This window comes from Haemaphysalis longicornis, unplaced genomic scaffold (assembly GCF_048455015.1).
Source record: "Haemaphysalis longicornis isolate Haplotype H1 unplaced genomic scaffold, Haemaphysalis longicornis Haplotype H1 scaffold_5, whole genome shotgun sequence".
NCBI lineage: Eukaryota > Metazoa > Arthropoda > Arachnida > Ixodida > Ixodidae > Haemaphysalis > Haemaphysalis longicornis.
In genome coordinates this window covers 58,360,277-58,387,067 of record NW_027526385.1, presented here as the reverse complement: position 1 = coordinate 58,387,067, position 26,791 = coordinate 58,360,277, and the positions used below count along the sequence as shown (strand labels likewise).

The 26,791-nt window shown below is 46.3% G+C and overlaps 1 long non-coding RNA gene across 1 annotated transcript in view; it reads left to right on the top strand.

The window, feature by feature from the left end:
- The window catches only part of LOC144139245 (uncharacterized), a 44,715-nt gene extending 19,116 nt beyond the window's left edge, over window positions 1-25,599 (top strand). The window contains exons 2-4 of the long non-coding RNA XR_013316116.1: window positions 19,390-19,460; window positions 19,870-19,968; window positions 25,468-25,599. This is a non-coding gene — a long non-coding RNA (uncharacterized LOC144139245). The remainder of the gene's footprint in view (window positions 1-19,389; window positions 19,461-19,869; window positions 19,969-25,467) is intronic.
- The last annotated feature ends 1,192 nt before the right edge of the window (window positions 25,600-26,791 follow it).

The window sequence follows — 26,791 nt, the reverse complement described above, 5'->3', positions numbered from 1 at the left end:
CGTAATGCAGTTCTTAAACAAAGCCGCGATCCTTACGAGTGGAGCGGACACGCGTTCGAAACGCCAATCCAGCCTTTCATCGCATCCAAATAAAGGTAAACTATACTCTGATACAAGTCAAGAAAAAAGGGGCGTCGCCTAATCCCCCACTTCCACCACCCCCTTCCAGCCAATAGTGTCGCTCTATCAAGGTGACGTCGTGGCCGACCGCATTGCACCTGTGGGCAGCGCTCGGAGCCACGCTTTCCTTAATGCGTCCGTGCCGAAAAGTAGTTCGTAAGGGCGCCTTCACTTTGAGTGGAGATAAAAACCTTAGCTAAAATTTTTTATGTGCCCGTTTTAATGCAATGCGTGAAAGAATTTATCGTCAGCTGCAGTAGCGAGTTTCAATTATATTCCTGATGGTGAATTTCTGCTCTTCCGGGTTTTCCCTCAGCCGCTTGCTTCTGGCAGCTTCTGGTTTTATGCATTGCCGGCCCCATTTCCCGCCATGGATCCCGAAGAAGTCGCATCTGAATGTGCTTCATCGTTCTCGACTGAGAATTGTGGTGCGTTGCCATCTACGCCACGCCGATGGTACAAGAAAAACAAAAGCGGCCGTGTCATCTGCAGCTGCGGACGGGAGATGATCCGGAACGCGTACGTTCGTTTGCGGCATCTTCACCCAGAGCGCAGCGTTGAAGAAACGGCCGCGACCGTGAGCGATCTTCTTGGAGTCAGCGTGAGCTTGGTGATGGACGTGAAGAAGGAGATGAAAAATAACGACGGAAATGTTGCGACGCCCTCCCGAAAGCGCCCGCGAAGCGCCGGAAAGAGACGACGCACAGAAGTGTACGACGACTTCACGAAGTGCGCATTGCGGTCGTCCGTGCATCGTTTTTTTCGCAGCAATGAGATTCCGACAGTGAAGGCAATTGCTGCGGATTTCAACGCTAGCGGCGATGTTACTCCTCTCAAGCCATGGACTGTGCGCCGCCTGCTGAATGACATCCGGTTCAGGTATGAGAAGAGGGGCCGGAACTCGCTGCTGATCGAGCGGGACGACATTGTCGCGTGGCAGCAGAAGTACCTCTACGACGTCGCCAGGTACAGGATGGAAGGTCGAAAAATCTTCTACCTTGATGAAACCTGGGTGAATGCGGGACACACGCTATCGACTGTTTGGACGGACACGACGGTTGCTTCCCACCACGACGCCTTCATGCGTGGTCTGACGACAGGTTTGAAGCAGCCGTCAGGGAAAGGACAGCGCCTGATTGTAACGCACATCGGCAGCGAGGACGGCTTCGTCAGTGGTTGCCTGGATATCTTTCGGGGTACGAAGACCGGCGACTACCACGAGGAGATGGACGGCACCCGCTTTGAAAGGTGGTTTGGCGCCGTTTTGCCGCAACTGCCACAAGGTAGTGTAATTGTCATGGACAATGCCTCGTACCACTCGCGGCTGGAAGAAGCAGTGCCTACGACGTCTTCGCGCAAACAGGTCGTTCAGGACTGGCTGACGTCCAAAGGACTTGCTTGGGATGAAAAAATGCTTAAAAAGGAGCTCCTCAGCCTTGTGACCTCTGTAAAGACACGGTAGATCAAATATCGTGTTGACGGTGCAGCTGAAAAGGCAGGATGTATTGTGCTTAGGCTCCCACCCTACCATTGTGAGCTCAATCCCATTGAGCTCATATGGGCGCAGATGAAACGAGGTGTCGCAGCCAGAAATGCCACATTTAAGCTGGCAGATGTAGAGGTGCTCCTGAGGAAAGAAGCTGCCAAGGTAACAGCTCAACACTGGGCAAACGCAGTTCAGCATGTGATCAGCATTGAAACAAAGTTCAGGGGAGACGGTGGAGCAAGTGCGCATGTTCAACCTATTATAATCCATCTGGATGAAGATGACATGGACTCCGACAGTGACCTATCTGGTATCGAGTCCTTTGAAGATGTGTAAGGCGGCCAGCTATTCGCCAGTGCCGCCTTTGCCCCTTTCAGTTAGTGTGGAGTGCGCAATTTAGCTTAAGTAGGTGTGTTTCCATAGCTGCAGGAGCAAGAAACTCCATCAGACAGCAGAGAAGACCAGACATGCTGTTTGTGTGCGTTATTAAGACTTATTTCTGGAGTTAACTGAGCTGCCTGTGTGTGCTGCGTAACTTGTTCATGGTTGATTGCTTTGATATGTAGCTATGAGAATCAGAAGATGGAATTGCAGTGTTTGGTTTTTATTTCATTTGCCATTACTGAATGTTGTATGCTGTGTTGTAGAGTCGACAGGGATTTTCCAGTATGACAGTGAGGGTGACAAGTTATTTCAACAATCGATGCATGATATCATTTGCTGTAGTGAACCGAGCGGTGTATTGTGTGGTGCTGGCTCAAGACTGGTTGCCTTGATATGTAGCTATGAGAATCAGAAAAGGCTGTTGCAGTGCTTGGTTTCTGATTGCATTTGTTGCAAGTGTGGTGCAGGAATTAGGCCGAATGAATGCAGTCCTGACAAGACACTGCGTGGCAGACGTATCCATAAAAGAAAATTGTACATCTCGAGCTAGAGGAAACCCACATTGTTCCAAACTATTTTCTGGAAGCAGGGCCACGCTTGCACTATGCGATAGTTTTCGCTGCACAGGGAGGATGGCTATTCGCATGTGTAGCATGAGGTGTGTGCAAGCAGAGTCAAGCGAGTTCGCAAATTCACTTCAAGCAGAATCATCTGCAGTGTGTGGCTGTACGGCTCCTTGTGCGACACTATATAAATGGCTATAAAGGCAAGTTTCACCTACAGGAAAAGACGCTAGCTCGAGTTTTCACCCCACGTTTTTTACATTGTTTGGACACTTATGCGTGTATTGGATGCAGAAACAAAGTTGCAAATTAAATGCCTACGTGAAAGCATGTAACTGAACATTGTGTGTCCGTGTGGCTGGCTGAGCCAAGTTGTCTTCTTGTAGAACATTGAGAACAAATAAATCTGTTTAAGTGTCTTATTGCTCGTTTCATTTGCTATGCATAATTCACCAGTGCGTCTGTTTAGCTGTCTGAGCCAAATCCGACAGGATACAGCAGTGAGGACAAGAAACGTTGCTTTGGTGTTTTATTTCTAATTTGATTCTATTTAACTATCTGCTGTCTTACGCACGACTTAGGATAAATAGGTTTTATCTGTTGCCTACTCCACTGGATAAAATGCAGAATCACAATGTTAAAAACAATCCCCAAAGCTTTGGGAAGGGGAAACAAGGTTGGTTTCAATCGATCCTCCCATGTATGGGAATCATTTCATGTAGTGCATATTTGGCGAGATAATAAATTTCCTCCTGAACATATGATCCGATTTTGCCTTTGCGTAGCAAGAAAAGTATGATATGCATTGACCAGTTTCAGTGCAGCGATGTGTACCATATGTGTGGTTCCATGCATCAACTCAACCGACATGTCATCAATCAGTGCAGATCACTACGTAACCCTTCAAACAGACTTCATTGCCTGTGTTATGAAGTGGGCATCAATTCACGTTCTGTCATTGTGATTTACACTCCTAATATATGTGTAGACATTGCACGAGTTGAGTTGCGAACAGTGCTGTGGCAAGCAGCAGCTTGCTATTTGACTTGGAGCAGCGAGCTTCTCGCTCCAGCGGCCACTTGTGACGCAACAGTGAGAATGGATGAAATGCTGAGCTGTTTTCCACCCTGAATGCTCTATTTTGAATTTAGAGAACGTGCATGCAGATGACCATTGCAGCAGCAGCTTCTTACTTAAGAGACAAACACAAGGCGGGCAGTGTCTATATAGCTTCAATAATGCACATCTCATGCAAGAATTTGATTTGGTGAACAATATGCATGCGCATGTGTAGAAAAAGCTGAAAGGTGGTTTATTTGATTTCAGTGCTGCGTTTCATGTCTTCACATGCATTGTTGCAGCTGGTCATACCAGGGAAATCTAGCTAATGCAATGTCACTATCGCGAACCACAGCTCATTCACAAAGCATAAACGGGACAATGAAATTGAACTTACAGTGGTAACACTCCTGTGGAATCTTAATTATCATAGACAATGCAAACTCAAAGCAGATGCCTATTCGTATTTAATTCACAAAGGTTTTTGTCCGAAACAACAACTTAAGGCACTCCAACAAAAAACAGGCGACAAAAACATACTTGTGGCAATTAACACATTTAACAATGGTATCTCAGCGTAACCGAGAAAAAAAATAGAAAAGGTGGCATATTAAATCCCATCACGTAGCTAAGCTACAGCTCGTACGCATTCACGGTCAAAAAGTGCGAAAATTCTGCTTCTTGTATTTGGCAACTTGATCACAATTTGGGCGAATACGCTTGCGCCCGACATGGACTTGGGACACACGGCTCGACATATATGCTTTAACGAAATGCAGCGCGCGCCGTCGCGTGGCTTGCGTTTCGCCCCGTGCGTACTGTCCATGGCGTTAATAACTTGCTGGCGTAATCTACGAGAAATAAACAAGGAGTTATCGCCCCCTGTCGCAGACACTGGTGCGATAACGTGGGTAGCACAGACACAGGAGGTACTAAACGGTAGAACGGTACTTCACGCTCAAGGTTAAACGCCCGCACAGGATGACGACGACAGCTTCGTATCATACAGCGTACTGCAGTAACTGCAGCGGCGGCTGCTTACCGGCAACGCGAGCGCTCACAAAGCAGAAGAAAAAACACCGTAGCGATTGTCATTACCGAGCATGTTAAGAACACTGCACACAACACGCAAACAATGAATACGACTGAACGGCACTAAAAATCGTCCTCAGAGAGCCCGACGACGCCGAAGGTTTGACGCGAACAGCGGAGGCGGCCATTTTGGTAGAAGTCCGGAAGCGCGGAAGAACATGTTTTGTGATTTCTTCCGTGAGCGCGGCGTGGAGGCGGTCTACCGCGACGTCACGTTGATACGGCGACACCATTGGCTGGAAGGGGGTCCTTTGATGAGGAAAAGCCGCACTTTTCTTGAGTTGTATCCGAGTGTAGGCGGAAAGACGAAACGGTGCGGAGGCCGGGTGTCGTTGTGAAGGCCGTGAGGGCGAAACGCACAGAACTGCGTCTCCTAGTGCATTTTGTTGGCATAGGAGCACCCTATCAAGACTCAAGTGTTCTTTACGTGTCCTAAAATATATCATTCCTATATATAAATGTCCTCAATAATTTTCCTAGGAAGAGGGCAAACAAAATTGGCCGCCTATCGGCTTGCTTCGCTGCAACGACGCCGCCGACGATATCGTTTGTTTCTGCACTTCGACCACGCAACCCCTCTCCTCTTTTTCCTCCTACTCCTCACGCTCTTCCAGGTTCTCGCCCCCCCCCCCCCCCTTTACAACCACGACACAATCACACCTGACTATCCTATCGTTCGCCTTTTCTTTCGATGCTCCCTTCGTACACGTACCGTTCCTTCCCAATTTCCAAAATTTCTTTTCTTTCACGGTCCACTCCCTTTTACCCCTCCCTCCATTGCCCTCCGTGCTCCATCCCACATTTCGCCAACCCTCTCACACCTACCTTCCTTCACCCTCCCCCCAATCTGCCCATCTCCAATACTCCCTCCCCCATATCTTTCCTATTGCCGCGAACCATTCATTGGGGTTGTTTGTTTATGTTTTGTTTTTACCGCGCGGCCGCGTCCGGCTGTGTTATCATGTCCCAAGCGAAGCGCGTGTTCCATTCTTTCTTCTTATGCCGCATGTGTTATCTCATTCTGATAAGGGGAGCATTTCGCCCTAACGTCACTAGCCTAGAATATTCTTCTTTGATCTACAATGTTCTGGATGTAAATCGACGGTTCGAGAAGCACTCACTCCGGGGTGCAGAGCAGACACCGAGGCATTCGATTTACCGACTCTCGCCTGCACATGTCTCTTTGTTGACTGCTGCTTCGCCGCCTCTGTATTCTTTGAGTTGTTAGGGGAGCACAAGTTCGCTCCAATAAACTTGTTTTTCCTTCAATACAACTGCGTCATCCTTGACTTCGTGACAATATTTCTCTCCCCTCATAGTCGACTGTTATTTCCTCTCCTATCCCTTCACCCCTCCTCTCGTCCTTCCTTCTTCCCCCTCTCTACCTCCCTGTCAAGTACTATTCCTTCCCTCCTCTCTTATTCTCTCCCTTACTGAATTCTCCTCCTCATCGACCCTTCTCCTTTTTTTTCTATTCCTCATCCCCTTTACATTTTCAGTTCCTAGTCCTCCACCTCCATTTCGCCATTCTTCTGCCACTTTACCGAACCCGACCAATACCACTACACTTTCACAGAGAAGCTGTTTGTACTTAAGCGAAACGTCTGTCCGTAGCCAGGAGGGCCCTCTGCAGAAACCAGAGCGCATGCTCAAACGTGTAGGGATCGCGACTTTCACGCGAACCCCTTTCTGGCTAGCTTCCCATCGCGGCCGGCGTTGCAAAATGCGCCTCGCTCGCGCGACGGGAGCCATACGGGAGGGCGCCAGCAACCGGAGGGTTTGTTGTTGACCCTTTTCCCCTCTGCCTTGCCAGAGAACCAGTTCTTTCTCGGTACTAGCGCCATCAAATGGCGAGGTCTGGTGGGTTGTCGCATGACGAGAGGACACTCGCTTGTCTTGGGGGATGCGGTAGCGAGCGGACGTTTCGGCGCGCCGGTCCGGACCTGGGGAACGCGCCACAATGGGACGCGTCCGGGAGAGCTGGAAGACTGCAACCGCGCTCGCACGCGCAGCGCTCCGCTGCTCCGGTATGCCATCGGTGAGTCGAACCATCTTGATATCTAGCGCTGTTTAATGCCTCGCTCACAGTGTTACCGTTATGGCCTACGATTAGTCTGTATGCAGTGTATTTGATTCGCAGTTTGCAATAAATGCTGCCATTGATGTTTGCTCTCGTCGCCTCCTGCCTTTGTCTGTCTCCGTAAACAACGGACCCGTCCGCAGCCGGCGCTCGCAAGGCATGTTTGCTGAGCGCGGATGGCTGCGGGGTCGGAAATCACTAGTGTGTAAAAAATAGAACTCCCCCTCCCCCCACCCCCCCCCCAAAAAAAACTGGGGTTGATTCCTCTGTCATAAAAATCGGTAAAACACGAAAGTAAAATGTGCAGCGAAATCTGCAGCTGAGCGTGATTTGCGGGTCGACGGCTCTCTTGTGGGTGTGCTTGGCGAGCGACGTCCTGCTGGCGGGGCGCTTCGGCGAAGGTCTACTGGCGTCATTTCCGTGACGCATATGACGCTAGTGAAGTCTTGGTTTATCGCGGCATACACGACTTCCGTGTTAAAATATAAAACCCTAGAACGAAAAACCCTAAGTATAACGTACTCTTTAGTACTAAAGGTTGCTTCCCCGCAAGAAGACCCTGTGTGCACGGGTGCAACCTTTACAGGCCGCTTGCTTCGTTGTACTGGCGTCACTTCCGTGACGGATATGACGTAAGTGAAATCTTCGTGTATCCCGGATCAAAACTCTTTCGTGTTAAAAAAGCAGTTTGGGAGGAGTTTGTTACGTAATTACGTATTTGTTACGTAATTTCACTCTTGCAGCGTCGGCATTGAATGCACACGAGCAAAGTGTGAGGGAGCAAGATGAAGGGAACGTCTGGCTCATTCGCAGAATAGGTGTGACGTAGGACAACCTGAGGGGATAGTGCAGGCGACAAGTGTGAAGAAACAATGGTAGAGGGAACATTGCATACGAAGATCGGCGCCGTGAACGGCACCGGGAGACCACCCACCGCCGCTGTTGCGCCAGAGCGAGTTTCATCGTCGGGCTGATCCTGCAGCCCGTCCATTGATGATGGTTTTGCGAAGCAGCGTGGGCGGAATTTAAATAATATTCCGATAAATACAAGCTCAATGTGTCCGCACGCCTTCATTGCTCGGCATAAAGGAGTGGGTAAAGTGACAGGTAATTGCGTAATACACTTCCGAAACAGTCTCACACACGTTATAAGAGTAAGCGCTTTGCATTTTCGCTGGCCAACGGTCTCCACAGGGTGTATGGGCAAAACCTTTTTTTATCTTCGTCTGTCCCATTCTCTCTTTATACCACTTTCCCTCTTCCCCTTTAATCTCTCGCTACACTAATGATCTCGTTCCCACCGTAGCCCATACTCCTTCCCCTTACTCCTCCTGCCCCAGTTTCTCCTGCTCAAATTTCACTCCTTCCCTTCAGTTCACCATTCCCTCCTACTCCTCCCCATTTCTTTCCCGCTATTATTGTGTCACCCTTTCTTCCATCCTTGCATTCCTTCGCGGTATTTTTTTCCTTTTATTTATTTATTTATTTATTTATTTATTTATTTATTTATTTATTTATTTATTTATTTATTTATTTATTTTTATCCTCAGGCCTTACAAGAAGCGTTATAGAGGGGAGGGGCTACAATAATAGTGGAGTACAAGGCACGTACATTTTAAGAAAACTCAAAGAAATAAACCAACAGCAAGAAGGCATGAGCCAAGACACGCATGTTACGGTACAATAACAAGTATAAAGTGAATATGATCAAAAATTCAAAAACACACTGCTAAGCAACAATACAAGTATAAAGTGAAAATAAGTAAGTACTCACAAATACGTCGCTGTGCAAAAATTCAGTGTTGATTTTAGTGCGTGCGCTTTCACGTGACCAACATAAAGGGAAAAAATACAACTTAAGCCGATAAGGCGTTGGGGTGTACGTTTTAGATAAGGTTTGTAAGTGCAGTGCGATAAAGATGAGTGTCTGTGACAGTAACAAATGAGGCAGGCAGATGATTCCAATCAGTGCACTTCTGGAGTAATGAGTTACTGAATGTTGTAGTGCGCTGAAATGGAATGCGAACTTTATGATGGTGATCTACACGGGTAGAAGTATAAGAAAAGGATGCGATGAAACGTGATCGCAGCAGATGATTGTGGTAATATATTTTATGACAGAGGCATAATCGAGAAAGCTTTCTGCGAGAAGCAAGAGAGGGAATGTTAAGTGTGGCCTTCATGCGAGCAATGGTTGCTGTGCCGTGGTAGTCGGAAAGAATAAGCGGACTGAGCGGTTTTGAGCACTTTCTAAACTATTTATTAAGGTAACGTAACCGGGGTCCCAAACAGAAGAGGCGTATTCTAGGTTAGATCGAACGTAAGCGAAATACAATTGTTTTTTGAGTGAAGGTGGTGCACAGAGGAACTTACGTTTCAGATATCCAAGTATGCGGTTTTGAAACTCGATATGCCGTTTCCAGGAAAGATTATTAGATATCTGTATAGCAACCTATTTGTATGAAACTACGGAGTCAAGGGGAATATTGTTAAGAAAATAGTCTGGACAGGATGATTGGTTGCGCGAGATTCTCATTGATTTACATTTAGAAATGTTCAGATCCATATGCCAGAGCGTACACCAAGCAGTGATATTATCGAGGTCAGTCGTGCTGCAATATCTGAGTTAGTAGTTTGCTTATGGTACACAATACAATCATCTGCAAAAAGACAGATAGAACTGGATATATTACTAGGAATTAAGGTTGTTGATGTAGGTTAAGAACAGCAATGGGGCTAGAACAGAGCATTAAGGCACACCAGAAGTGACGGAGGTTGAAGGTGAGTGTTTGATTAGCGAGCACATACTAAGTTCGGTTAGTTAGGAAGGCAATAATCTATTGCAAGACTTGAGTATAAATGTTTAAAAGACTGAGTTTTAGTATTAGAAGTTGATGGTTAACCGCGTCGAAAGCTTTAGCAAAATCCAAAAACACACAACTGGTTTCAAATCCGGAGTCGAGAAATGAGTGCTAGTCGTCAGTGAACGTGAGGAGTTGCGTTTCAAACGAATAATGTTTTCGAAATCCATACTGAGATGGATGGAAAAAATTATTCAATTTAAGAAAGTTAACCAGGTGCGTAAAAATGATGTCCTCAAGAATTTTGCATGGTACAGATGTGAGTGAGATTGGGCGGTAGTTAGATGGGTTTCGCGTGTCTCCTTATTTGTGAAGCGGGACTACTTCGCATGTTTTCCAATCAGTAGGCAAGCGTCCATCGTTAAGTGAGTTGCTGAAGATACAATGTAGTATTATTAAACTGTATTCTAAAGTGCTTTCAAGAAATTTAGAAGTAATTCCATCAGGGCCACAGGAGGATGATCGCTCAAGTCCCTTAATGATAGTTCTGATCCCAGCATACTCGACAACAATGAAATCCTTGGGGGAGGGGGGGATTGAAAAATTCCCTACTACAACCCTATTTCTTTTACCGATCCCCTACCACCGTTCCCAGTGGATAACGCATTAGTCTTCAGGCTTACCAGTAACATTTTCGGATTATTCCAGTGACGGACAGACATACAAATGTTGCGTTTATGCAGCCCAAAAATGAATATCGTGGCTCCCTAGAGTTAGAACACTATAAGCTCCCTCTTGTATGGTTCATATAAAGTACGTCTAGTCTGGTTCCGGAGTGAAATATCCGCCTTTCCACAGCCCAAGGTTTTAAAGCTATTATAAACTACAAATTAGGAAGGGGGAGGACAAGATTGGTATGCTGGTGGAACGAAAAAGAAGAATATAACGAAGATCAGCTGCCATCTGTTATGAACAAATTCTTATCTGAACGTGCAGCTAATGGCAGCGCTAAAGCGAAAAGAGCAGCAAACAGCTGCACACGTTGAACGCTGAGACACTCCCATTAATCATCAACTCTTATTTGACACCACTTCTTGGAATACGTTTCGCAGTCACATTCTTTAAATAAATCTAAACATTTTATATTCACGCCACGGCGCACGTTCACCCGCCACAGATTAATGAATGTTATTAACGACACAGCCGGCCCTCTGTTGCCACTGCGGCGTGCGGTGTAGTGTCCAAGGGGTTTGGAATTTGGGCAGACTTCAGACCCGCCGGGTTAATGATGCGGATGCAAAATATCAGTGATTTTAAGCTGCTCTTCATTTCATGCACAAACTTGAAATAAAAGAAAAATTTAGGCCGTTCCACTAAATGTGAAAGCTGTCGGAAGTGCAGAGCAGTGATTCGCCTTAATGGGCTCTAGTGATGTTATCCGCTCACTCTTATCACCCATCACGCTCTTCGCCGCCCTGTCTTCTTCCTCCTGATGAATTCAACGAAAGTTTGTCCAACGCATTTCAAATTACCCGCTTTCCCAATGCTCGCCCGCCCCCTGCCTGAAATCGCGTCAGCAAGAGTTCTGTTCTCTTTCTGCTTGCTTTTCCTCCCGCACGTGCCAGCGTTGCACTGCGGAGGAGGAGGAGGCAAAACGTTTTATTGAGCAAAAAAAAAGAAAGAAAGAAGGTGGGTGGCGTCCTCAGTTCAGGAAGCGCACGTGCCAGCGTTGCACTGCCACTTTTTTTTTTTTTCGCTTACTATCGTAAAAACCAACCCAACGATCGCTCCCAACTAAATGAACGCGGGCGCTGGCGGTTAACTACGTATATTTTGCATCAAATGTACCCTGCAGTTTTTTGGGGTTTTTTTTGCGCTAAACAACGGGGAGATGTATGAGAAGCGCCAGTGGTTCACGAGTTTCGAACGCCTATGACTATACAAACCGCTTAACTTTCGAAGTCTCTGGGGTACGCCGCGACGACAGCGCTACAACGGAAGGCCCTGTTGCTCTACTTGGGCCCAGCAAGCGAGCTACGACGACAAGGCGAGCGCCTAAAGTGCTCTGCACTTAATAAGAATTCGTTTCCCGTAGTCTTCGTACACCTCCCATCGTTGCATATCTCGCTGATTTGGCGACGTAAAGTTCCTCTATATAAAGAGCACGCTCTATACAGACCGTCCTCTGTATAGCTTTCTGCGGGAGATATATTGAGGAGCTCTATGGTGACGCAACTTGTAGTGCCATCTCGCGGCGCTCCGGTTGACAGGTGTTTTCTTGATACCCAAGGGTTGCCCCTTGGAGCAGGTTTCACATTCTCCCACCATGCACGGCCCCGACAGAATAATTTTTCAAATAAATATTTTTGTAGCGTAAGCTACACTGGCCGAGGTTGAGCAGTTTCGCGTGTGCCGCGAAGGGCCGTTCTGCGCAAGCACGAGGGGCATTGGATTGGTTTGGATCAGATCGGATTGGATTGAATTGGATTGGATTGGGTTGGGTTGGATTTAGATTGGCTTAAATTGGATTGTGTTGGATTGCAACCCAATACAAATGGAGTACGGGTGTGTAGAGAAGTGGGTCTGTACATTCGCCGGTGTGAGCATTCCAGAGGAGTAACGTCACTGCCGCGGCAGACGCACTGGCGCTGGCGCGTGCCTAGCTGTGCGCCTCCGTTGCACAGTAGCTAAGTTTGACGCTGCACAAGAGCCGCTTGATAGCAGTTTCGCGTGGCTCCTGGAGAGCCGTGCTAGGGTGGCTAGCCACCATAGTCGTGATGCGCATGCGCGAGGAGTAGTGAGTGGACTAGACTGGACTGGACCGGACTGGATTGCATTAATTGGATTGGATTGGAAATCGTTTCAGCAGCAGTAGGCATGATAATGAGCTAATCCAAGACAACCATGAAACCTAATAATAACCAGCTGAACCTTACTTAGCTTACGATGCGTATATCCTGGCATAGCCGAGCTAAGCCACTGGTCATTTTTTTTTACAAGACACGGAAGACATATTAGCTCACTACCGTCTCGCAGTGAAACCTTTCCCACCCTCCCCGACCCTCAGCTTTCCACGCAAGATAATGCAAAATGGCGGTGACTCCAAAAAAAATATTGGGATAGCTTCGCACTAGGGGCGCGGGGACTGGGCAAAAAGCGAAGCTGGCGGCCCCACCTACCTTATTCTTGGTTCTACTAAGTTTATGCATAGTGATGCTTGGAGAACCGGCTCAGTTTTCTGTTTGGTGTCGCCGAGTGATGACGGCATCACTCGGCGAGGTTTTCCTGGCCACGTCCGCCCGCCCAACCACCAGCCTAAACAGCATCGCTGTTTAATGTTTCCATGGGAGCATACTTCTTCACTTCCTTTGCCCCACTCAGCACACTGTTGCTTGGCCGTTCTGTGCAGCAATGAATATAAATTCAGGATGGCGTTAGAATTCCATACACACATTCGAACCCCGTGAAGTGGGAAAGCCACGTTAACAGTTCCTCTGCGCTGCTAGATCGACAACACCTGATCGCTGGGCTCGGACCACTAGAACGCTGCAGGGCTACCTGGATTTGGCAGATTCTCCACCACCACCACCACAACCACCACCACCACCATCATCATCATCGTCGTCGTCGTCATCATCATCATCATCATCATCATCTTTTTGCTGCGCCCACTGCAGGGCAAAAGCCTCTCCCATAGATCTCCAATTATCCCAGTCCTCTGCTAACTGCAACCAATTTATCCCCGCAAACTTCTTGATCTCATCTTCCCGTCTAACTTTTAGCCGCCCCCTGCCACTCTTGCCTCATCTGGGGATCCACTCTATTACCCTTAATGACCAAGGGAGATTCTCCGCACAAACTGAAATTAGTTTCCTTGCGTGGGAAAATATCCGTATTCGTTCTTTGATGGCCCGTGTTGACATAAGGCGACAGAAATAGAACGACATGGTGCGGGCGGAAAAATGGAACATCAAGCCGAGTTGGCAACGGGAGCGCTGCTTTCGCGCTGCTGTCCTTCTACCTTCTCAAGTCCCTGTCTCAGTGATATGGAACCAAATTGAGAAGCATTACCAACCAGCCCACCAAGTCAGAGAGATTGAGTGAGAGAGAAAGACCTTTATACGCCGGGAAGTAGAAAACTCGGGCTCTCTGTGCCGCGTTAGTCAGCCAGGAGATCTTGGTTCCCGGCGGCTTCTTCGGCCATCTGGACAAGGCATAGGTTCGCTAGGAGATCGGAGCTGCGCAGCAGGGTTTCTCAGTGCTCTGAGATGTTTGATGTCTATGGGGGAAGGAGGTCTTGTCTTGCTTCGTGGTTTCTTCCGGCATTTCCACATGTGCGTGAGGTCTGTGCGGTGGCCGCAGGGTTTACACTTATCGGAGGAGACTTCTGGATGGAAGTGACTATAGGCCACCGGGTTCAGGTGAAGTTTGACGTTGTCTCCATTCCTTAGCCTGTGCAGCGTTGAGTGTGCGGTGAGCAGCTAGGAATACGCACCTGCTTTGTCTGTAGTAGCTTATCATGTACGAGTTGAACTTCTGTGAGTGCTCTGTGGCTTCGGCGGGGGGGGGGGGGGGGGTAATTGCTGCTCGGGGGACGAACTCGCAAGCAGCTGTGTGGGCCTGTTCGTTGCCTTGCATACGGAGGGTTACTTCGTGTGCAAAAGTCCAGGTGAGTTTAATTGTTCTGTAATTTGGTGCTCGTAGCTGTTGAAGTACTCTGGCGCCAACTTGTGGTATCCGTCCTTTGATGTAGCTACGTATGACGGCCTTGGAGTTGCTGATTATGTATCTGGCTCGAGATGTGTTGATCGCTAGAGCGATTGATTGCTGCCTGTTCTGCAGATCATAGTATTTTTTGTGAGCGCTGTCGCCGAGGAGAGCGTTTGTCCTGTGTGGTCCACTATGACCACGGTCATGGCGTTGTCGCGATAGTCTGCTGCATCTACAAATACCGTTTCGGGATTCTTCCCATATTGCTTTGTTACGGCTTCTGTTCTTGCCGTTCTCCTGGCCTTGTTATATGTCGGATCCATGTTTAAGCGTAGTGGAGTAGTGCGTAAAAGCTCTCGTAGCGCAGTGAGTATGTCAGCAGCTTCGGCGTGAGTCGATCCGTAAGGAAGGCAAAGTTCTCTGATGTTGCGCCCTGTAGGAGTTTTGGAGAATCTTTCAAATATTTACGTTTCCTGTGTCATCGCCTCCTTTGCTATTACTATGTCTACGGCGTCACCCCAACGCGTGCCCGCCTTGCCGTCTCGCACTGTTTCTTAATTCCGCCCGGTGGCGGCACCCACGGATCCTCCCGCTACAGGTCCTCTCCCGCTAGGTCGCATTGTAGCAGACGATACGAGGACAAACCGCGCTCTGAGCATTCCCGCTTTTTGACAGTGAACGGCTCTTTATGTTACGCATTTTTTACAATATATGAGAGCATACCTGCCGTTAAATTCGTGTAATACCTGCCCAGTAAGTAAGCAACGATGTTTTGCTCGTGAAATGTAAAACCGAAGAATGCGATGTTTTGCGTCTTATTCTGGAGCATGCGGAAGAAGGATCCGGATGTCTTCTATCATGAGTTCTCAGTGAATGAATCCCTGGGAGCACAATGGGTAAAGAACATTTCTATAAAGAACTGGAAACCCAACTCAACCTTCATTTACTCAGTGGTCTGCAGTTTGCACTTTCGGCCGAAAGACTTTCGGAGTGACAGGTAAAGACATTTGCTGTGCCTAGTGTTTTGCCGCACTACCCTTCGTACATGAGGCCGGCACCGAAAAGAGAAGCAAGAAACAATGTCAAATTCTCAAAAAAGGAACGGAAGAAAGAAAGAAAGAAAGAAAGAAAGAAAGAAAGAAAGAAAGAAAGAAAAAAAGAAGAAAGAAAGAAAGAAAGAAAGAAAGAAAGAAAGAAAGAAAGAAAGGAAGAAAGAAAGAAAGAAGGCGGGAACCCGCACCTGCAAGATCGGCTAGACATACAATGCAGCATCTGGTGCGACTGCTGCATGCCTTGAAAAAGTTTTCTGACGCCATGTTTTCGGATCGTCGGTCGCTTACGAAGCCCCTCGAAGCAGGCTTGAAACAGAGCGTTGAGCTCATCACATCAATGCCAGTCTTGGTGGGTGAAAATCCCGACAAAGAGTTGGTGGAACACCTATGTAGAAAGTTTATGAAGCTGCTGCTGACCAAACACGCATTTTGATATGTCCGATAAGAATGCCGTGAGAAGGATATATATGCACAATGCCCCTCTCACGGAAAGTTCTATAGCTTTGAAAATCATTCTTCCACCCATATTCATGCACGCGCGTTACGCATGCATACACACATATATGTACTCGCAGTGCAACGTAACAACTCCCACTTTTGTTCTCACATCTGTTTCGTACGTTTCAGCTCATTTAAAATTGTTTTTTTTTACTTTCTGATGCCGTTCAATTTGTTTGAATTTGTAATAAACGTATCTGTGTTGTTCGTTGCAATCATATCGTTGCCCAATGAGACTGGCAGCTTCACCGCTGCTGTTTCATGCGTGGAAACGCATTTATTCAAAACATATGAGAGCCCAAAACTAGGCAGACAACGGATTACATATAGCGAGTGGCAGTTGTCGATTAGAAGTAGCCAATAAATCCGCCAAACAGCGACAAAACCCATACAATTAAAGCAGGCCAATAAAATATACGAGTGAAACACAATCCGTTAATTTAATGATTGAACAATAAAGCACTCTGGAATAGAGCAAAATTACCTAAATTACATAAAAAACGCAGGGAAACAAATTTCATCTTACAATGTACTTGAGACGAAAACAAAATCGCGCACAAAAACCCGGCATTAGCTGACGCCGCAAACGCCACCAAGGATCGGTCACTTGCGCCACCGTGCGGTGGATGAGTCAAATAGGTCGGCGATCTCGCAGCAATGGGAATCGGAGCGACGCCGCAAGCATTCAAGAAGTAAGTGAGGCGATGACTGTGCCTCGATAAGCTCGTCCATGCGGTTGTGAAGGCCCAAGGCATCGAACCTCTCATTTGGGGTTGACATTGGCAGTCCAACAGCTTGTCTGTATGCAGTCTTAGTCATATTGTTCATTTTTCCGTTGTCCTTCTTTAGATTAAGGTAAGGGGGGACGTAGATGATGCAGCTAATGATGGAAGTCTGGACGAGTTTTATGGTGCTTTCTTCTTTCATACCCCTTTTTGTTTGTTTTACATTTATTTATTTTTTTATTTATTTATTTATTTATTTATTTATTTATTTATTTATTTATTTATTTATTTATTTATTTATTTATTTATTTATTTATTTATTTATTTATTTATTTATTTATTTATTGTCCCCTCATGGCCCAGGGGAATTACTCAGGAAAGTCGTAGATGAGCACTACAACACAAACGGAAATAAAAAACATAAGACAACTTGGCAACGCGTGTACAAGACAAAGTAAGAAAAAGATAGTAATAGCGTTCCGCGTTCATAGGGGTACATAGCGTACATGCCTGGTACATAGCGTTTCGCCATGTACCGGGCAGGCACGTTCCACTTGTCCTTGGCATGGCTCATGAACAGGCTGAAAAATTGACTCTGGCAGCAAGAAAGCAACAATATTACTGCACAACGTTCATCAAATTTGTTTTGTCATTATAAAATTGAACCTCCAAAAAGATTAGTTTGTCAGTAATTATTTAGAAGCTTCATGTACAATGAACAAGAAAAAAATGTTGCCCTTTTTTGTTGATTTTGCCTTCGAGACAAAAAAAACCATATGGCTATCTAAGCCAAGTAGGCGAAGAACGTGGTTAGCGGCAATCACGCCGCCCATGGCGGCCCGCGACTGCAGCGACAGATTTCCCTCTAGTATACATTACTATGAAACTCTATGGGTGGGGTAATGACAGCCACGAAATTCCCGATACTAGTGGACCACGAAAGAAGCGACAGGCAGCGAATGCGGCTGTTAAAGCGGGCAAATGTGGCCGCCAAAACAGTTTGAGCAGTAAGAACTGTCGGCACGGCGTACGAGCGGCGTGCGAGAAACGCCGCGCTGCGAAATTTTGAATCCGGAGCAAGGCGCGCGCATCAGGCACCGCCTCAGAGACTAGGCGCCTACCCTGTTAGCCGCTCTTCTTGTACACAGACGAAATAAGAGCCTATTGCAAAATCCCGCATAGTCTTCTCTTGCAAATCCCTGCATAGTGCACACTTTCATTCTACAAATTCCTGTATTTGTTGTGTAATAATTCTGATCAACAATTTTTTTTCTCCAAAATTTAGTCTCCTAAATCGGGCACATTTGCCCCAATATATCTCCCGATCCTGGCCAATCCCCCAAGTGGGTACGCGCCACAATTAGAAAGGAACAACAACAACAACAACAACAACGTTCGCGAGGGAGAGGGACGGGAGATGCTTGCGCTTTCCCCAGGATGGTGGTAGTGGTACCAGTGAAATGGCTCATACCCACTCAGGAGGACTGGGCAGGAAATGGGTGCCTTACCGAAAGAAATTATGTAATTTTTATAGGTAAAGAAAAATATTTAAATATTAGAATGTATTAGCAGTAGATGGCTCGAGAAATAAAAGTAAGGAAATTATAGAAAGAAATAAAAAAAAACTGTAGGTGATTCCTCTGTCGCAGGAATCGGTAAAACACGAAAGTGAAATGGGCAGCGACACCTGCAGCTGAGCATTATTTGCGGGTCGGCGGCTGTCTTGTGGGTGTGCTTGGCGAGCAACGTCCTGCTGGCGGGTCGCTTCGGTAAATGCGCACTGGCGTCATTTCTATAACGGATAAGACATCCGTGAAATCTTGGTATAAAACACTGAAACTCCGGCACAAAACACTTTCTTGTTAAAATATAAAACCCGAAAACGAACAACCTGATGTAGAGCGCACTCTTCGGTTCATAAGGTTGCTTCTCCGCAAGAAGACCCTGTGTGCTGAGGTGCACCCTTTACAGGCCGCTTGCTTCGTTGTACTGGCGTCACTTCCGTGACGGATATGAAGTAAGTGAAATCTTCGTGAATCCCGGAATAAAACACTTTCGTATTAAAATAAAAACTAACGCCAATGAATGAAAATTGTAAGTAAGAATCATAAAGAAAGAATGAGGTACAGACGAAGCAGTGAGCTAGACGCGCATAGGTTTGACAGGGGAATCCAGCAGGGCCAAATGATATCTAACACGGCAGACGACCTGATTCTAAAATGAATGAGTGTAACGCACTGCAAAGATCCCCGTGGCAGAATCCCAGTTCTTTCGTCCCGAATGACGAAATCAGTGTAGCAGACAGCGGGAGGGTTAGCCGGTTGCATGTGCTTTCTAAGTATCTTCGTCTTATAGAGGAGAACCGTCGGTAGGAGAAGGAGATATGGTCGATCGTTTCTGGTTCATTGCAGAATGCGCATAGCGGCGACGGGCCAGATTAGAGCGGTGAAGGTAATAATTTAAATTTCGCACGCGACAGCGAAAGCTAGTGAGGGTGACTTCGCAAGCTCGCGACTGGCTTATGCTACACTTCCATGAGTGCCGAAGGTAATCCACCTTTGCAGCTTTAATTAATTTGGTTCTTTCTTCTTTTTGCACGTTAGTACCTACTCACAGAGGGAAATTGGCCATGACTTGATCAAACGGATTACGAAACGCATTATTGAGAAAACACATTTAACCGATCGAGAAACAGTCAAGCAGTAAAACAAGTAATCTCGATGAACCAAGTATTTGTTCAATAAGAGTTTCATCGGAAGCTGGAACTACATACAACATTCTTGTGTCGTCGTCCCTCAAATTATTTCTTTTTTTTTCAGTATTTTCTATCTTGAAATGCGTGTATGGCATATTCATGACGAACTTCTACTGCGATGCCAAGTGTCCCCGGGCAAGTATTCGTGCAGAGCTACTTTTGTATTCTTTTTGTCAAATAATGTACGGCTTACCACTCTGATTTATTCTAGATCAATTAATAAAAATGGCAGGAATTAACAAATACATCAGGCGATAGGAAGTGACTGGAGCAGCTTGGAAATCCTTGTATTACTATCACAAGTTCGGCTTCAGACGAACACTTTCTAGTCGGTTCGCATTTTTACTTTGCAAGACGTAGGAATGCACAACGACTTTTCTATACAGTGGTCGTTTTTAAGTTAAAGGTACACTAAACTGAAAAAAGAGAAAAATATCCGGACTAGGAAGACCACCCACAACAGCGTTTTCCGCTCCAATAAACGTTTCTCTCCTCCTTGCGAAATTAAAATCGATCAATCAATCGGTCCTTGTCTACATTTCAGGATGATACACCTGTTCTTAAGTGTCAATACGTTTGCCCAAACAGAACATTTACATTACCGCCACAACGAGGGCCATTTGTGAATGGGACCCCATGCTGGGTGAGTAAAGCAATGTGTTGCTGTAGTGTGAGTTTAGTAGGTAGGTACAGTGTGTAATCTGCAGGTATAAAAATGCCGTAATTCCTCCGACATTTTCCCATGAAACATTTGCGCCACCATGTCTCCCCAGGGATATTAAGTTTACCCCAAGCTTTAAATGAATGACTTGAAAACGACGTTCAACGTGTTAGTGGATGTCAATATACAGGGTGATCAAAATTAAGCCGGCAAGTTTTTGGAAGTTACGCGCTTGGATTTACGCAAAAACCACCTCTACAGTGAGGTTACTCGCCCAGGGGGACGGCAAATTTGGTGGTAATTACTGGTTTCAGCGGCTGAATTACCTAAAAATGAATAATCATTTTTTGAGTGGCTGCAGTAAGCAGGCATGTTTGTATTGAGAAGTGAGACGCAATCGTGTTTTTACGAAGTTGCATTGGGCAAAATTCTTCCATCGCATTTGTACCCCGAGATAACGAACTGCGAAGTTTATTTGCCGTTCGCATGATTACGCATGCAAGACAGCAAAGACCCGCGCAAAGCTACCCCACCCCCCTTTTTTATCTGTGTTTCGATAGCGGTTCCGAGTACTGAAGATTGCGATAACGCCAGCCAAGACTGAAAGGGTGCCAGTTATCACTTTTGCCTATGCCTCCACCCCGTTGTCAAACTAAGCACCGTGCACAGCAGGCACATGACAAAAGGGAGGGAGGAGCTTTGCGCCGAACCTCACTGTCTTGCATGCGTAATCACGTGAATGGCAAATAAACTTCGCAGTTCGATATCTCGGAGTACCGATGCGCTAGAATCTGCCAAATGAATCTGTGTTGAAACACGATTGAGTCTAACTTTTCAACGCAAACATGCCTGCTTACTGCGGTCACTCAAAAGTTAATTATTCAATTTTAGTTAATTAGGCCACCGACATCAATAGTTATCACCTCATTCCGTTTCCCCCAGGTCGCATAACTCCACTGTAGAGATGTCTTCACGTACGTCTAAGCGCCTAATTAAAAAAAAAAAACGTGTCGACTTAACTCTGATCATCATATATAGTAGCTTTAGACAGCGGGCTGAACATGCCCTTCAACCTCCGGAAGTCGGCCCCTATCCCGGGCAAGTCATCGCGACTTCGACAACGCTGCTACAGTACCTAGAGACCGAGGTTCCACCGCATGGTCCTCGCCTACTCAGCCTGTGAATGCCGTTCATCTCAGCTTGTCGTCCCTGCGGTCCCTCTGGTAACACAGAGGAGAGCTGACCCAACGCACATGAAGACGAAATCACACGGCTCCAAACGGGCTGGCTGATTCGATCTTTAAATAAAGACGCCTTCCAGCCATCCATATGAATTGATCACTGGCCGCTTCATTCTGCCCTCTCCAGGCTATTTTATGTAACACCTCACATGCGTATACAGTGTGATCTCGATAAACGGAAATCGGTTAAACGGAACTATATCCGTTAAACGGAACAAATGCTTCACAATTGGTTGGTTTTGTATTAAAGCAATGTAAGAAAAATTCGTTTAACGGAACTCAAATTTTCCGACCACGGCGTAAACGGAACCGAAAACAGACTGGAAACCGTAACTATTTGGGCAAGCGCAGCGCAATCGCGGTACGCATCACTGTCCCCCCCCTCTTGTACGGTTTCCGTCTCTGACGGTTTCTGATTTTTTCTGACTTGGTGCGGTGTCTCTGTGGTGACACCTGGGTGATCTTGTGGTGATCCTGTAGTGACACCTGCGCAGGCGGAATCGCCAATTGAAACGGTGAAAAGTTTCTTACAACGAGACGAAGGTTCCGAACCGTTTCTGCGTAGCCTGTCGAGTATTGGTGATGCCATTCAGAAAAAAGCGGCTGCGAGAGCTAAGACAAGCAAGTATCAAGTCGTTTTTTTGCCAAGCAAATAAAACGAAGTTCTCGCTGTATTTTACGGGGGAATGGCTGAGGGGACTATTGTCATTTTTTTAATCCAGTAGTATACTTTGAAAAAAAAAAAGTTCGCTGGTTACTTTTGTGCAATGAAGCTTGTGCCCATAAGGTAAAGTTCTCCTCATTGCCTAGATTTCGCATATCGGGATCCGCTTCCGCACACCAGCCGCGCAGCGACCAAACGGCGTGAAGAGGATTGTACGATGCTTAAATCTATTCTCTCTCTAAAAGAAACTCCTGATAAATGGAACCTATTTTCCCGGCCGCTAGAGGTTCCGTTTAACGAGACTCCACTGCATGTGATCGTTTGTACACTCTTCCACAATGTGGTTACAAATTTCCCGACTGACTGACGATCCGAGGCTGAACCAACGTGGGTGTTCTAAGAAATCCTAAATTCAAATTCAAAATAGTATGTGGGTATAGCGCGCCAAAGCCACACCGGGGCGATGAAGTGCGCCGTAGGGGAGGGCTCCAGAATAATTTTGAGCACCTAGGGTTTGTTAACGTGCGCCGAAAACTGGACACTCAGACGTTTTCGCTTTTTACCTCCATCAGAAAAGCACCCATCATGGCCGGGCCCTCGAACCCACGCCCTTGTGTTCAGCAGCGCAACGCCTTAGCCACTGAGCAACCGCGGTGGGTTTCTCAAATTCTAGGCATTAAAAAATACTAGGGAATATGAAGTTTGCTTAGGTGAACTGAATGCGAAAGAATTATGGCGACGGGAATTCGTAGATCGGCAGTGAGACTTTGACAACAGCTGTTTCCTTCACGGTCCTATCTCCCTGAGGCGTGTTTCCAAACGCTTCGCTGCACAGAACACCCACGTGACATGTGTGATGTCACTGCGCGCGCTATACTTTTGAGCGCCTGCTAAAAGGAGCCCACCGTTTGGGCATTGTGGCCTCGATGTAGAGTACTGGCGCTGACGGCTTGAGTTCGTATCGCAGTTTTTTTAGGTGCGGAGCACCCTAGGACCGACCGCAAAATGTCCGTCCGCGTCCGTGCGCATGGCATTTAAAAATCGCAAAAAATCCCACACGCAACTGCAGGATTCGAACCTGTGCCTGGTAGACCAGACAGAGTTATGTCAGTCGTCTTACCCATTGGTCTACGACCATGAGTTAGTACCCGAGAGTCATACGGCCTACTCCCTCTCCTGTAACGGTGCGGAGTACCTTACGACCTCCCATTGTCCGTCCGCGTCCATCCGTGCCCACACTACCATCAAGCGAAAATCAAGCGAAATTTGATTTGAGCTCTGAGTTGCAGTTGAATTTAGGAAATAATCAAGGGGAAACTCACGGCTTAAATCGAATGATGGTCGGAGCGCAAATCGGATGTCACTCGGGGCGCAACTTGGATGTCATTTCGAGTCGCCGTACTCCGCACCCTCGCCATGATCCACGGAGTGGAGATGCTGCCATTTTTTATGCTTACCTCTTTTTCTAAATTTATTTTTTTCTTAACAAAAATCTACGTGTTGTTTTTATTAATAACAGTGATTTGGCGTGTTTTAGGTCGTTTTAGGTTTGGGGCTATTACCCCGTTCTGCATCGCCCGAACTGACATGCCACCTGGGTGCTCTGTGCAGCGAAGCGTTTGGAAATACGCCTCCCTGAGTGGCTGTATGGGAATCGGGGGCGGATATATGTTGACGTCGTAGCCAAATTGGAATTAGTGAATCAGCCGCCAGCTTCAAGCATTCGAGTAAATGATATCAATAAATCAGTTGCAGTCGTTTATAATCTTTCAAGCAGTCAGCCTACATTCACAATCTTACAAAATATATTTCCTTAACATTTTGTGCGCTTCAAATATAAATAATCAAAGTGCTGAATACAAATGTGCAGGTCTGAACAAACTCACTATCTGTGGTTCCGAATATCAAGCTACACATTTACCTTCAGGAGTAAGGAGCTACCTGCGGAACTTTCGAGAAATGCCTTGGGCAATAGCTCATCGTCAATTTGGCGCAAAACTTGCAGCTGGATGCTTTTTGCCCTTCGCTTTTATCGGCAATTATGTACTCCATTTACTTTTGCCCCCCCTCCCTGCATATACAGTTGAACCTCGTTATAACGAACACTGATATAGCAATTTTCGGCTGTAGCGAACTGAATTCAGCCTTAATGGTTTGTCCCGCTTTATTTTAATGACACTTATTATTTTATAACGAAGCTGAAACCGTGGGAGCCGCGCGATATTGGATATAACGAAGAAATGTTTGACCAGAAGGCTGAGAAGCTAATTGGAAAAACCCCTCGTAGTCCTAAACTGCAGAAGTATAAAGGCCCTTTTGTTCATGGACACTGTGAAAAACCTCATGCTACTCAGTGCTGTGAGTAGATAACATGAGTAGATAACAGTGCTGTGAGTAGAAACGAAGATAACATCCTTCATAAAATAAATAAGGATGCAGTCCTGTTTTGTCAAGTGAGCTCTGTTTTGTTTTAATTTCACGTACTGATGTTCCGGTTCATTGAGCTCGAAATGCAACAAGGAGAAAGGTAAGGGTTCCCCTGCTTACTGTGGATTCGAAGCCTAAAAAAATGCATTTTTTTATCAAGTATTTTTGCGCAAGCCAGATTGTGATTTATTATAGCCGATCTTCACCTATACTGTTATAACGAAGATCTGTCCCCATACTACTTCATTATAACAAGGTTCGACTGTATATGTATTTAAAGCGGATTTTAAAGAGCCATGAAGACAAAATACAAGTTGGGCTTATTAGAAAGACTGCTTAGTCCCGATAACAATGATACCAATATCATCGCAATCTTCGGAAAAATAACGGAGATATTGAAGAAAACGTGTGAAGCAGTCGCGACCCCGTAGCCAATTTCTCGCAGCTTTTCTATGACGTCACGAAACCTTGTTTGTGCGATTGGCGGCCGCCTAACTGACCTGTCGCGACGACACATGACTGGACGTCTGCAATGGGGCCTCTAGTTCCATTTGACCACATCACTTGAATGCTAACGTGCAGTTAACGCACTGAAAATTATGTTTTATTGTTGGCCCGTATGACGTCATTCTTGCTCATAACACGTCACTGTGGCGCAAAATTTGAAAGTTTTTAAATACTTCTTGCTTTTTTTTCGTTAAAAAACATCTTTCGTGGCTGTAATGAAGCTGAGGGAGATACTAAATCCTAGTTTTTTCAAATTAAACGAAATTGTATTTTCTCTTCATGGCTCCTTTAAACCCGCCAGTCAGGATTTCATTTGCGTACACAGCTCACAGCGTCCGCACTACCTTTTGCAATTCTCAGTTTGAAGAAAGGGCTTCAGGAACGTCACTTAGTGCTCGCGCATAAAAAACACCGGTATGTACCCGAGTGTAAGTGAAACGAATCCTTTCCGAAAAAAAAAAATGAGAACAGCAACGAACTGTGCAGGGACTATGGGAGTTAGCATGTTTCTATTTTGGCAGAATTCGTTAGCTGATCACAGTCGTTCTAGCTCACATTTTTCTGTCTGTAACACGATTTAAACTTAACAGTTAGTGCTTTTTCGCAAATTAATTTTTCATTCCAAAAATCTTGTTTATCCAGGTTAACGAGACGGAACCTCCTTGTGTGGGCGTATGTTGCGATGGACAATGCCATAAAAAACTGACAGACAACTGCAAGCCAAATAAAGAATGCGAGCAGACGACATAATAAATGGCTTGATTTATACTCGATCATGCTTGCCAGACTGATAGTGTGTGGGTTTCGACAGTTCAGGGATTGTTAGCAAGTTCAACAAAATGAAAACGAAATGGCCACATATCGGCTCACTTCGCCGCCGAAAGACGGTAGCCTTCTGCCGTCTGAATGAAGGGTTATACTGGGCAATTCAGTTTTCCAACCGTCGCATTGTTCCCGGGCCATGTCTTGGGACAATGCGATTTTTTTTCATCTTCTGTTTTTGTAGCGTGAGCTACACTGGCCGAGGTTGAGCAGCTTCGCGCGGCTCCTGGAGAGCCTTGCTGCGCATGCCCGAGGAGCAGTGACGTCACACGGCGCACAGAACGTTGCTCACTGCCCGGCGTCTCTCACACACCCCTCGCGCCCAGCGTCTTCACCGACCGACCTCCGTTCCGCACGTGGCAGCCCGGTTCACTTAATGATCATGCGAAGGGTGGCCGGGTGTAGAACCGATGGCTCATGCGTCGCAGCAACACCGGCGTGCGCCTGCGGAACCAGCTTAGCTCTGGGGTGATTAGTAACGCTCCGTCGGAGCCGCTTGATAAATGTACATGTGTCACATAATGCGTATACCATGTGTGTGTGTCATTGAAGCGGAAGTAAGCATGATGACCAAGTTAATCCTAGACAACCAGTAAAGCTAAGAATTACCAGCTTAACCTTAGCTCACGCTACGTATATACTGACATAGCCGAGCTAAGCCACTGCTAATTCCGCTCGGCCCTAAAAACTAGTCTTTCTTGGGATACTTAAACTGCCCCTGCCCCTGCCCCTGCCCCTGCCCCTGCCCTGCCTGTGGATTCTGCCATCCGGCCAAGCGCTTAGGGGGCCCTAAAACAAGAAGTTTATTTAGGGAAGAGCTTTCCAAACCATTAAATGTGGTACCATACTTGATACTTGTCCATTATGTTGAGCAATAATTAAAAATTAGGCACATTTAAGACAAAACCTGAATACATAACTGATACTAGACAGTGCTCTCTTTATTGAAAACAGATGTGCGCTTGATATTTGCGATCGCATTGACGGATTGATCCAAACCGTCATTGTAGGAAAGTGGAGGCCTGGAGGCCGTGCATGGGGAATGCAAGTGTCACTAAATAAGGTTTAGTGCTATATGCTAGTGCCACTATATTATGCTAGTGTCAATATATTATGTTAGTGTCACTATACGCTAGTGTCACTA